Here is a 14,369-nt window from a genome sequence, read left to right as displayed (position 1 = left end):
ACAGAGAATCTAGGCTACAGTGACAAATGACAAGGATTCCTTCCTGGACCAAACTTTAGTCAGGTTCCGCTTCTCAGCTAGGCTTTGACCTTGGCCTGCTGGGCCCAGTTTTCACAAAGAATCCTACCAAGCCAGTTTATTTAGAATTCCCCTGGTTCTATTTGCGTGGCTTCAGAAAAATGACACTGATCCAAAGAAGAGGGGATATATGTATACATATAGCTGATTCACTTTGCTGTACAGCAGAAACTAACACACCATTGTAAAGCAACTGTATGCCAATGAAAATTAATTCAAAAAAAAGAAAAATGATACTGAATGATTCTGGAACAGAGTTATTGAAGAGAGAGTTCTTTAATTGAAGAGGCAGTTGGAGGAGAGTCTCAGCATTCCTTTCCAGCTGTGAGAGTGTGGGTACTATTACTCAGACTCCTTACCAGAGTTGAATGTGTGCTAGGATGAGATGCCCAGAGTTGTAAGATGAGACATTTCTACGAACAGTATTCACTTCAATTTCTTATATTCCTATAACCTGGATCTCTACATCTTGTCACTGGCTGGGTCACCTTCACTAAAATGTAGACATTTAACCCCATGCAATGGGAACTTGGAGGAAGGCACCAGGCTTTAATATATCTTTTGAACTTTTAGGGAGTATCAGGAATATTAATGCTCACTTTCCTGGGATACAGGCCATTGATCAATCTGCACAGTGTGAACTGGTATGTGTGTGTGTGTGTGTGTGTGTGTGTGTGTGTGTGTGTGTGTGTGTGTGTGTGTGTGTGTGTGTGTGTGTGTGTGTGTGTGTGTGTGTGTGTGTGGCTCTGTGACTGTTCCTGCCATCAACGCCACCTCCCTCTCCCTCACACAGCTTGTTGGAGTCCTTTTATGTTAACACCCTCTGTAAGAAGCCTTCAGTTTGGTAGCACTGCTCATTGCAAACAAATGCATCAGAAAACAATGCACACCCCTGCCCACCGGTAATCAGAGTAATTACTTAACGAGCTCATCTCTATTTCCTCTAGGGTGGACTAATTAAAAGGCTTCCATGCTGTTGTCAGGAATGGACAAAGTGTGTTTTGTACTACTTTTTGGAGAAGCTGAAAGCTAACATTGGGTTCTATGTGGAAACACTTTCAACATTCACAGAATTCTTCTCATCTCTGCCCTTCTAGGGTGGGCTCAGTTGTTGGCCATGATTGAAAAGGCAGGGCAAACAGTAAGGAGGTGGCTTGCACCTTATTTTGAAGACAGGTTGTCTAGAGCTATAGAGTGGTGGTTCTCAAACTTTAGCACTCATCAGGATCCCTTGGAGTGCCTGTTAAAACACAGCCTGCTGGCCCCTCCCCAGAGTTTCTGATTCAGTAGGTCTGGGATGGGGCCCAAGAACTTGCACTGCTTCAAAGAAGCTCTTTTCTTCTCCTGTTCCCACCACTCCAGGAACACAGCTTTTCCAGTGGAGCTCAAGGGAAAGACTTAGCCTTAGACACTGTTATTTTGCAAGATGGAATAGATGCACTTGACTCTGGTAGAAGGGATGTAAACTCTGGGTTCAAATTCCAGTTCTGCCACTTGGTTGTTAGATGACCTTGGACTGATTACTCAGTTCTCTGATTCTCAGTGTCCTCATCCATAAAATGGGGGCACGCACTTGATTTATTTATTTTTTATAAATTTATTTATTTATTTTTGGCTGCATTGGGTCTTCGCTGCTGCACGCGGGCTTTCTCTAGTTGCGGCAAGTGGGGGCTACTCTTCGTTGCGGTGCGCGGGCTTCTCACTGTAGTGGCTTCTCTTGTTGCGGAGACCAGGCTCTAGGCGCGTGGGCTTCAGTAGTTGTGGCACACAGGCTCAGTAGTTGTGGCACGCAGGCTCTAGAGTGCAAGTTCGGTAGTTGTGGTACATGGGCTTAGTTGCTCCGCGGCCTGTGAGATCTTCCCAGACCTGGGCTCGAATCCGTGTCCCGTGCATTAGCAGGCAGATTCTTAACCACTGCGCCACCAGGGAAGTCCCTTCCCTGGGCAGTTTTGAGTGATTTTTTTTATTCCTGAAGGTTCATGTAATGCTCATGTGATGAATGTCAGGCACCTTTTCTTTATGCTACAGTGCATTCCTTAAAAAGATTTGTTTAAGATGAATCAAGTCTTAAGAGACAAAGGATAACTTTGCCAGCAACTTTGCAGGCAGGGAACTTTTTTGATAAACAGAAAAAAGAAAATAGAAAGCTCCAAAATTTACTTTCTTCCATGGAAACATTTTAGCACAGGGAGGAAAAAGTACATTGATACAGTACTACTTTCTAAACTTGTGCATTGAAAGCACACACCCAATTTATACCAAGAGACTTCAGTGAAAATATTTAAGTGCAACAGCTCAGTGACAAAAGAAAGTTCTGGAAAGAAGAGCATAGAAGGGTATGGAGTCATCTGATTCTCTGTGCTCATATCCACTGCCTTCTCAAGCCCAGTCAAAGATATTAATCCTGCTCTTGGTGCTGGTAAAAGAAAATCGCCTTAAAGAGAATATCTTCCATACTTATTTCCTGCCAATCTTACTCAGAAACCCACACAGTTTCAGTTAATTATGACTTCAGGGTCTTTATCAACAGCTCTATTTTATTGAGCCATTATTATGTGCCTGACTTGAGGCTGTTTATTTTGTATACATTATCTTAGATAATACAACAACCTAGAAAAGAGGTACTAAAATTTCCCCCAATTTACAGATGTGGAAACTGAAGCCTGCCCAAGTTTGTAAGAACTAGACAGTCAGAACCTGAACTCAGGCCTGCCTGACACATTGAAAATCTATAAGGCCTTTCTAACCTATTCATCTCTTTTCCTCTTCGTTCAAAGGACACCAAATGCTGGAAAGATAGTTCTATAAAAATCAAAACAAATTGGATTCAATTATCAGGCCTTCTCTTAGCACAAGAAACCCAGTTTTTCATGAACCTGGAAACAATGTCCCAGTGAAACGTGAAGATGCCCAATGGTTAGAACTGTACTTAGGGGCTGATTAAAGAGCATTAGACCACAGACATCTCATTCATGCCTAAATATCTTCAGTCTCTGCCAGGGCACTCCTGGCATTTTCTTAAGAGAATAGCAAACTACTAAAATGCACAGGATCTCTTCCAGTCTCTAACTTCTGTTGGGGAAATCTAACCCTTTAAGAGTCAAGGTCTTAAAACTGAAGTGAAAAATGAAGGTTGATATTTAGAGCTACTTAGTATTCAATGGCATAACTTCCCAAATACACACAAATTTGATGCACTTTTGATTGAACCCATAATTACAAAATTTGTTTAAAGCTGTTATATTATCTTCTTATTTGACACAATATGGCACAATTTTGTTATAGGATTGAAAACCAAATAAGACAACTACAGTTGGTAGCAGTTCAAAGAAATATTCCCTTTAAGATGAAATCAATCCTGTTTCAAGTTTATTCCCCTGCTTTATGATTGAGGCTCTAGGGGTGTATTTTGCTGAAAAATGCCTTTTTGATTTTTTAGAAATTCTTTAGATTAATATGCAGCTGTCATTGCAAGGCAAATCTAGATCTGCTTTTATGTTTCCTCTTTCCCCAGGCTGCAACTAGTGTCTACCTCTCCAGGAGAGACAGTCCATTCATTTTTGATTGGGGCTTGATATTCCAGGTCAGACAGCAAAGAATTCATCAACTCATCATCATTTAAAGCATGTCACACTTTGTCTATTTACTTTGACTGAATACATTTCTTTGCTTAGTATGTCCAATATCTTGGTCTTAACATTTTGTTGCTGTCTATTTTTAATTCCTGTTCACACACACACACACACACACACACACACACACACAGTGAACCATACCATATTATCACAATTCTCAACATAGCAAGAAAACAATTCCATGCTTTGATGTGTTTCTGGGTATACTTTCAGCATTTATTTAATTTTACTCGAGGCTTTCCTTCATGTCTTTCCTTCTGTTTCAATTTAAAGGGCAATGGACTTTTCTCTTGTGTTTTAACTACTAGCATGTATTCAATTCTCTCCCTCTCTAATTCCTCTTTTACAGATGCAAGCTTGTTTTTCTAAGCATTTCAGATGTCTCTCTCAAAGGTAGATTTACACCTTGTCCCCATAATATGAAAACACAAGGAGGTGCAAAATAAAATAAAAATTTCCTGAAACTGCTTCGTCATAGATGTTGGAAACAAACAATGTTTAAAACACCTAAACAATCAAATATAGCTGCCCGTCAATTCCATAGCCTTTGAAGGATACACATTTGTGTTGACTCATTTAAAGAGGGAGCATCTTCATTGTACTTCTTTAGATTGAATGTGCACTGTGACTCTTTTGATTGAACAAGATGTGTCGATGACAGAAAGCTTGGGAGCTTTGTTTGTAAGAAATGAGAGCATCTTTCCATGATATTAGTTACAATCTAACTAGGGCCAACTGTCTGTCTTTTGCTCCTTTTAACACTTGAAAAGAAATCTGGAAAGTATAAATTCCATTTTGTCAGTTGTCAAGAGAAAATATTAGAACACTAGCGTGGGGTCGGCACGCCATGGGCCAAATCCTTTCCTCTTATTTTTGTAAATGCAGTTTTGTTGGATCACAGCCACGCCCATTGGCTTACATACTGTCTGGATGTTTTCATGCTACAGCAGCAGAGTTGAGTAGTTGAGACAGAGACTGTACGGCCCAAAAAGACTGAAATATTTACTATCTGGTCCTTTACAAAAGGTTTGTCAACCCCTGATATAGCTGTTCAGAAATGGTGATATTTTAAAGCCTTTCTTTCTGAAGGAGAGTGTCAGGTGGTCTTGCTCATGGGTCTAAGGAAACATGGATTATCAGAGATGTTGTTTTAAAGGCTCCACAGCAGGGCAGATTATTTACAAAAGAATGATGCCTGCTTAGAATTTATAAGGACATCCCATTATTAGTCAACCAGGACAATAAAATGTCTCTAAAATAGGGTAAGCATATAATTTATCATCCAAATCAGAGTGCTTTCGAAACTAAAAGGGATACTATTAATAATTATGCTGAGAGAGCAGACATAAACTAGGACTGTCCCAGGCAAACCAAGATGTGTGATCACCCTAAAAGGGTGCATCGTTGCACCAGAGTCAGTAAAATCATAATGTGCAAGATAAATACGTATGGTTTTAAGTTCATTTCTTCCACTGAAGCATATTCATTATCAGAGCCTTCTTTGTAACTGGAATTTTCACCTAACTGGTAAAAATCAAATGGGTGTTCCCAGTTCATTTGGGGAGTTAACATAAGATCCTTGGACCATCAGAAAACATTAGGCAGCGATCAATACAGCTTTTGAAGAGAAAATTGAGCTTGAATAATTCTTGCTATGATTGTCCACCTGGACAATGAAGAAGTAACAGATGTAAGTTACCTTGATTTTTACTGACCCTTTCAGTTTTGTCCCAAAAGATTGGCAAGCTATAAAAGAATGACTTTGACCTTTCTGTTGTGCTCTTCAAGGACAATGGATCAGATTCCACTGTTCCATACCAGTGTGGTAAGGGAAGAAAGGAGCCAGAGAGAACCAAGAGTACAAAGATCCTCAGATTCATTTCTTGGAATTCAAGATTTTAAATATTTATTCCTTCTGTACCTAAACAACTCTAAACCAAAAAAAAAAAAAAAAATTATAGCCTATGACCATTATTCTGATTCATTTATATTTTACAGTAACATCTCAAATCGAAGATTTATTTTACCCTAAAAAGAAGAGATTGGAAACCACCATATGTTGGAATCGTTAAAATTATCTCTCTGATAATTCTATCTATAATAATATCTGTATGCATAAAGAATCTTACAGTGTGTATCTTCTGATAGTATTCATAACAAGCAACATCCCTATGGTGCTTTATCTTACAGAGTACTTTCAAATATATTCTCCTACCTGATTCTCACTAACTCCAGTAAGTCAGTAAAACAGGATTATTATTAACCCTGTTTGTTGTGGATAAAACAGAGGCTCAGAGAGGTTAAATGACTTGTTCAAGGTCACACAATTAATGATGCTAGTACCGAGATTGGTCTAAGCCTTCAAACTACAAATCCTAGGCCATTCAACTCTGCCATATTGTTTTCTAAATTTTTATGAATTAGTAATATTATTAATACCTCTGAAAAAAATTAATTCAAATGGAAATGACCTTGACCTGTTGGAGAAGAGGCCAAAACAAGCATAAAAGGTAACATAGGCTAATTATAAATACTAAAGGAAAAATATAAACATTGCAAGTTGTGTGAACCATCACTGTAGTTTTACTGTAGTCTGAGTCAACATGATAACAGAGATGAAAGGAAACATAATATATAAGTGGTTAAGGAATATACACTAATTATTTGTTAGCTAAGATTAAAGTTTAATATATATTTTATCCCCTTGAGGTTATCTTCTGGGCCTGGCTGCATATAATAGAAAGTGTTCAAGTAACAATGAGTTAAACAGGTAGTTTATTTCTTCAACAAAAGAAGTCTGAATGTAGGCAGGTGAGGCCTTCATAGAACCTCAAAGAGTCACCCAAACCCCTTTCAGCTTTCTGTTCTGCCATCCCTACTGTGTGACTTGCATCCCTGGAATTGAAGATGGAAGCAGAAGCTCCAGCTATACATACATGTTCCAAGCAACAGATAGAAGGAAGGAAGGAAAGAAGGGAGGAAGGAAGGAAGGAAGGAAGGAAGAGGCTCATTCTCCTTTTGAGGAGACATTCTGAAAGCAGACACATGACACTTTGGCTTATATTTATTGGCAGAACTTTTTCATATGGCTATATATAGCTGCAAGAGAGGCTAGCAAATGTCATCTTTAGCTGGGCCAGCTCAAAATTAGGGCCTTTCTATTAGAGGGAAGTGAAGGAAAGGATGTAGATTGGGATAGGCAAATAGCAGTCTCATCCATGCTCTCCTTTAAAAAGAATGGAGTAACTTAGGACTTTTAGAGAATAGGAAAAAAAATTGTTGTGTTTTTTCAACTTGCAACAGGCTCTTTACATACGTTATACAACAATTCTGAGGTCAGCTTCTTTAGTCCATATTACAAAGAAAAAGAGCTGCAAAGAGGTTAAGCAACTTGTTCCAATTTGTATACTTTATCAATGTGGTGTGGAAGCCCATTTTCTTTCTTTTTTAATGGAAATGTAGTTGATTTACAATATTGTGTTAGTTTCAGTTATACAGCAAAGTGATTTGGATATCTATATCTGATATCTGTATATATTTATATTCTTTTTTTATTCTTTTCCATTATAGGTTATTACAAGATATTGAATATAGTTCCTTGTGGTATATAGTAAATCCTTGTTGTTTATCTATTTTATATATAGTAATGTGTATCTGTTAATCCCATACACCTAATTTATCCCTCCCCCTGCTTTCCCTTTGGTAACCATAAGTTTGTTTTCTACGTCTGAATCTGTTTCTGTTTTGTAAGTAAGTTCATTTGTACCATTTTTTTTTAGATTCCACATATAAGTGATACCATATAATATTTGGTTTTTTTTCTGTCTGACTTACTTCACTTAGTATGATAATCTGTGTTGCTGCAAATGGCATTATTTCATTCTTTTTTATGACTAATAGTCCATTGTATATGTGTACCACATCTTCTTTATACATTTATCTGTTGATGGACACTTAGGTTGCTTCCATGTCTTGGCTATTGTGAACGGTGCCACTATGAACATTGGGATGCATGTATCTTTTTGAATTATAGTTTTTGTCTTTTCTCATATATGCCCAGAAGTGGGATTGCTGGGTCATATGGTAACTCTATTTTTAGTTTTTTAAGGAACCTCCATACTGTTCTCCATAGTCATAACACCAATTTACATTCCCACCAACAGTGTAAAAAGGTTCCTTTATTTCCACACCCTCTCCAGCATTTATTATTTGAAACTTTTTGATGATGGCCATTCTGACTGCTGTGAGGTGATTGTAGTTTTGATTTGCAAAGGGAAATAAAAACAAAAATAAACAAATGGGACCTAATGAAACTTAAAACCTTTTGCACAGCAAAGGAAATCTTAAACAAGATGAAAAGACAAACGTCAGAATGGGAGAAAATATTTGCAAATGAAGCAACTGACAAAGGATTAATCTCCAAAATATACAAGTAGCTCAATATTAAAAAATCAAACAACCCAATCCAAAAATGGGCAGAAGATCTAAATAGACATTTCTCCAAAGAAGATATACAGATTGCCATCAAACACATGAAAGGATGCTCAACATCACTAATCATTAGAGAAATGCAAATCAAAACTACAATGAGGTATCACCTCACACCAGTCAGAATGGCCATCATCAAAAAATCTACAAACAATAAATGCTGGAGAGGGTGTGGAGAAAAGGGAACCCTCTTGCACTGTTGGTGGGAATGTAAATTGATACAGCCACTGTGGAGAATAGTATGGAGGTTCCTTAAAAAACTACAAATAGAACTACCATATGACCCAGCAATCCCACTACTGGGCATATACCCTGAGAAAACCTTAATTCAAAAAAAGACATGTATCACAATGTTTATTGCAGCACTATTTACAATAGCCAGAACATGGAAGCAACCTAGGCGTCCATCAACAGAAGAATGGATAAAGAAGATGTGGCACATATATACAATGGAATATTACTCAGCCATAAAAAGAAACGAAATTGAGTTATTTGTAGTGAGGTGGATAGGCCTAGAGTCTGTCATACAGAGTGAAGTAAGTCAGAAAGAGAAAAACAAACACTGCATTTCTCTAATCATTAGCAATGTTGAGTATCTTTTTATGTGCCTGTTGGCCATCTGTATGTCTTCTTTGGAGAATTGTCTGTTTAGGTCTTCTGCCCGGTTTTTGGATTGGGTTGCTTGTTTCTTTAATATTGAGCTGCATGAGCTGTTTATATATTTTGGAGATTAATCCTTTGTCTGTTGATTCATTTGCAAATATTTTCTCCCATTCCGTAGGTTGTCTTTTCATTTTGTTTATGGTTTCCTTTGCTGTGCAAAAGCTTATAAGTTTGGTTAGGTCCCATTTGGCTATGCATTTTTTTTCTACTATGCATCCTTAGTTCCCTAGTTTTTATGACAAAAAATTAGTAACATGAAGAAAATGGAGAGAAATTTAATTACTTGGTCAAGAGCACAGGGTTTAGAAGAGGCATGGATGCATTGTTCATTCATTCATTCAGTGAACATTAGTGGCTCCTTCAATGTGATAGGCTCCTCCTTCTATCTTCAAGTAGAGGGTTGTTTGCTTTTCAAGAGAAGCCAAAATATCGGTGCAAGGGAATCTGAATCTTTGAGGCAGAGGGATTTGTAGATCATCTCATCAGTCTTTCTCATTAAGGAAAAAAGGAGAAGATGATGTCTGCTAAGATGAAGTTATTGTCTTCAATTTCTTGGAAAAAAATAGATCCCTCTTTAAGTTAGAAAAGATGTAATGTGTCCCAGGATCATGTGACGCTGGAGTACATCACTGAGGGAGATTATGGAATCTCAAATCCTGGAGGCCTTCAAGAAAAACCTGGAAGAGTTTCTGTTCTAGAAGTTTCCCATTTTCTTGGGCCAAATGATTGCTTCAGACCACTTGCAATCCTATGATGCCATGAGTATACGCATTGTAATGGCACTAAACCCCACTTGGGTTCAAACTAGGAATTTAAACAACAGCTTGGTATATTCAAGCACGTGGTTAGAAAGATATTATCAAATATAAAAAGACTAAAATAGGAATTACTTCCTTGTCCTGCTTATAACAAATAGATTGCTGAAAGTAAGAAAACTACATTAAGTGATTAGAATTTCATTCATTAGGGAGATTTCTGGCCGCCTCCATTTCTCTGCTTGGCTCTGTTCTTAAGCATTTAATTATGAAGACTTTATTTTACTATAGTTATCACAGTTGTTCAATTTAGACAGAAGTTGACGATCCTATGTGTAATTCCATGGCCCTGGGCATCCTATTACTATAGAAATTATCTCTGGAGTTGGCAATTTACCAAACCGACTTTCCACCAAGAAAGGCAGAGCAGGGGTGATAGTAGCAAAGTGTAGTCATGGTAGGAACAGCAGCTGCTGCTAAAAGCAGCAGAAGTGGTTTGCCAAAAAAGCAGAAATTCAATCAGTGTATTTATACTAAAGGGACATACTAGAGGCAGGTCATGCCAAACATAGTCACCATTTTCTCAACATTTAAAATAGGGGATAATATCTAAGATGCTGTCATTAGTATCTGATCAATATATTTTTAAGGAGTTGAATTGTATCTCAATGTTACTGTTTATATAACTCTGTTGTTTTTAATTTTTCTGGCATTGGCCACTTTACTGAATAAAAATGAAGGGAGGGAAGGAGGGAGGAAGGGAAGAAAGAGCAAGAGAAAGAAAGGAAAGAAAGAAAGAAAGGAAAAGGAGGGAAGGACAGAAGGAAGGAAAAGGAAAAAAGAGTAAAGGAAAAGAACTACCAAAATTTATAACTTTTTGATTTGATGCATGTTCACTGAACTGGATAATTCTGTTTGTTTCCCTTCCTTAAAACTGTTAAGCATTTCTCCATAGCTGGAGCCACACAGGGAGGGAAGGTGAGTGTGCATATAAACGGAGGACTGCTACTCTGAATTTTGTACACCAAAGTCCTCTCAAATTCTTTTCACTTCCCATCTATGTTCGCAGCTTGATTTTCCTGTTTCCCATCTTCTTGCCTTCAGGGCAAGTATAGAAAAATGGTCCAGGGCCATGACAATGCCAAGTAGCAAGTCTCAGTTTAACAAGGTTTGAGAATTTGAATTGATGACAGGTGACATCAGCTTATGAACTCGGTGTTTGTTATTTTCAAATCACACTCATCGAGAAATATACTGGAGTCACGAGACATTGAAAGCAAAGTATATTTGATCCATTTTAAATAGGAAAAAAAAAAGAAATCCCAAGCATTTTTATAAACACCTTCAAAATCCAGTAAAACCACTTTGAATCCATGTTGCAAGAGATGAAAAACTGGAAACCACTTACTTTTTCATCCTGGATGAGTAATAAAATATGGCAGTTAAGTAAGCTGTTGCTATTTATTTTAATTCTGCTCTAATATTGTTGGAGAAGGGCCCAAGATGGTAAAATTGACAGAATGATTATACCTATTCCCCTATCCCACCCCAGTTATTTCCAAGTTAAGTTTGATGTTCCCAAAGCCCACATCACCCTTCCATACTTCCTAAAAAAATGTGTGATCACTTTCGCAGGAAATCACCATTCTGGGTGCTCCATGAGATCTCTGTTTAACATGTTTGTTTTTGCATTTTGAGAAAAAAAAATACCTACAGAAATGAAATATTGACTCACTCCCAAACTCCCTTAGATTGTTGTTCTTTTTCTTGGATTTTATTCGTTTGGATTAAGAAGGCAAAAACATTAGGGAGATGGTATTACCCAACTGAAAAAAAAGGCTAATGGTGACTATGATCTCATATTACCAGAGGTTAGCAGAGAGCTACTTTAATATGACAGCTAATATAACTCATTGATGCGATTACTCAAGAAGGAGAACGCCATTGGTATCCAGTTACATCCCAGCGGTTACAATTAGATAGGCCAGATGGATGCGGGCCAGAGAGACAGACTGACAAATCTGCAGACAGGTCAGCAGGGACATGACTGCGCCAAGGTGGACTTCATGAATCAGGCAAAAGAAAAGGTGCCCTAATTAATGATAGGCTTTTTAATCCTGAGGTTCTTAAATAAGACCTGGACAGAAAGAAGTCACTTTGGGGTCTATTTGCCAACTCCAAGACAAATATTTTGAATAAGCGTTTTCCTAGAACTGATGATGACTACTGACTAAGCCATCTTAGGTTGACTTTAAAAATAATAAAATTGAGTGTCAAGGCCTCCTTAGAAAAGCAGGTTTACTGTTCTTTGAGCAAGTCTGTGGTTGTAAAATTACCCTGCTTCAATCAGCAAACAGTGTGGTCAAGGAACAGAAGCGCTTAAAGGGACCTTGAGGTTCAAATTGTCTGAACCCTTTATTATACACGCATTAGACAACCCCATCAGACATGACCCCACAGGACGTAGAAGGCTTAAGGAACTATTTCAGAGGTCTGGGCACAGTAGGGGTGTTGAAGCACTCTGGGACTAACAACAATGGGGAGCTTTAACCATTCCTTGGCTTAAGGGGCAAAACAGGGCGCTGTTACTGGAACCTGGCAAGAACGGAAGCTGTGGATGGAGTTATCTAATGGGAGCAGCGAGCATAGAGAAGCACAGCTTCTGGCAAACCACTGCCCCTGAGGGAAACAGGGAGAGAGACAGAGGCAGAGAAAGAGGGGGGGGGAGGGAGAGAGACAGGGAGAGAGGGAGGGAGGGAGGGAGAGAGGGAGGGGGGGAGACAGAGAGAGAGAGAGAGAGAGAGAGAGAGGGAGAGAGGGAGGGAGAGAGACAGGGAAAATGTGTAGGATTAATACCCCAACCTCTTTCTTTGCACTCTCTGATGTTCTACAGGTGATTCTCTTTTGCCAAACCAAACAAGAAGCCAGAGGGTTAGAAAGCCACCAGAGGAGTCAGCTCCCAGGGACCACAGGAGGGCAGAGAAGGGCAGAGAGCAAAGCTAGGTGGAGATCAATGGAGAATCACCAGCTCAGCAGCCAGAGAGAAGAAATGACATTGAAAAGGCTAGCTGGTGTAGCGCTAAGACTAGAATCTAGTCTTTTGATCCTCTCGCACTGAGGTTCTTTGCATGAACCACTACACTTTCAGCTACAGATGACCAGCCCTGCCAAGACTAAAATGAGTTGCAAAGAATATCAGAGGCTCTCCTTTGGATGCTCTTCCTGAAAGTAGCTAATCTGGGAAGAGTCTGGCTTCTCTCCCAGCAGAGGTTTGACCTTTAGATCTGAGAGGTTTGAGGGGTGTGTGCTCCTGGGACCCCAGAACCTCAGAGGCAGCTGTCCCTGCAGAGCCAGGCATAAGGCAGCCATCAGCAGCATGGTGGGCTGAGGTGTCAAGTTATGAATTAATGGAACTGTTTTTACAAATCACACATAAGGATTAGAAATTCCAAATGAGCAATGTACCCCTTCTGGGTGGTTCTGTGGGAGACCAACGTCGGTACACTGATTCTTCCATTTCTCAAGTAGCTTTTTTTTTAATTGAAGTATAGTTGATTTACAATGTTGTGTTAATTTCTGCTTTACAGCAAAGTGATTCAGAATGTGTGTGTGTGTATATATATATATACATTTTTTAATATCCCTTTCCATTATGGTTTATTCAGGTAGCTTTTTTTTTTCAGGATAAATAAAACATTTTCTGATATTAAGACCAAAATTACTTATAAGCAGGGGACTATGTAATGGACTGAGTAATATTTATAACATGCTTTTTAATTTAATGAAACGGCCATATTTTATAGGGCTGTTTCTCTTATTGTTTAGCATAGATCAAAGCTACCATTGGCATGCATTTCTCTGATCTCACTTAGACGTTTCTGCTCATTCTCAGTTTTTGAGACATTACCTTCTTCCCAAATTCTAAACCAGTGTTTCTCAAACTTAGCTGTCCACTGTAATAATCTGAGGGCTTTTAAAAATGTAGCCACGTAAGCCCAACACAGAACAATCATATCAGAGTCTTTATTAGTTGGATCTGAATATCAGTAGTTTTTAGGAAGCTCCATAGAAGAATGTAATAGTGAGGGTAACTGAGGAAGACTACTCAAAGCATGGGAATGAGCCCAGGGCTTCACTTCCTGTTCCAGAGTCATTCCCTAGTCAATCTTTTCCAGCCTCATAGCTTTAAATACCGCCTGTGTCACCACTTACTCTGGACCCAAATAACCACTGTCCACTTGAAGACTCCACAGGGATGGTCAGTAGGCATCTCAAAATTACCATATACAAACCTTCACTCTTGTTTTTTTCTCTTCCCTATTGTCTCCCTCCCTCCCACCCTCCCTATCCCACCCCTCCAGGCGGTCACAAAGCACCGAGCTGATCTCCCTGTGTTATGCGGCTGCTTCCCACTAGCTATCTACCTTACGTTTGGTAGTGTATATATGTCCATGCCTCTCTCTTGCTTTGTCACACCTTACCCTTCCCCCTACCCATATCCTCAAGTCCAATCTCTAGTAGGTCTACTAGGACACAGTCTTTATTCCTGTCTTACCCCTAGGTTCTTCATGACAGTTTTTTTTTTCTTATATTCCATATATATGTGTTAGCATACCGTATTTGTCTCTCTCTGACTTACTTCACTCTGTATGACAGACTCTAGGTCTATCCACCTCATTACAAATAGCTCAATGTCGTTTCTTTTTATGGCTGAGTAATATTCCATTGTATATATGTGCCACATCTTCTT

Source organism: Grampus griseus (assembly GCF_964374135.1).
Source record: "Grampus griseus genome assembly, chromosome: 5".
NCBI classification, from domain to species: Eukaryota; Metazoa; Chordata; class Mammalia; order Artiodactyla; family Delphinidae; genus Grampus; species Grampus griseus.
The sequence above is the reverse complement of the archived record's forward strand: the minus strand, read 5'-3'. Positions refer to the sequence as shown.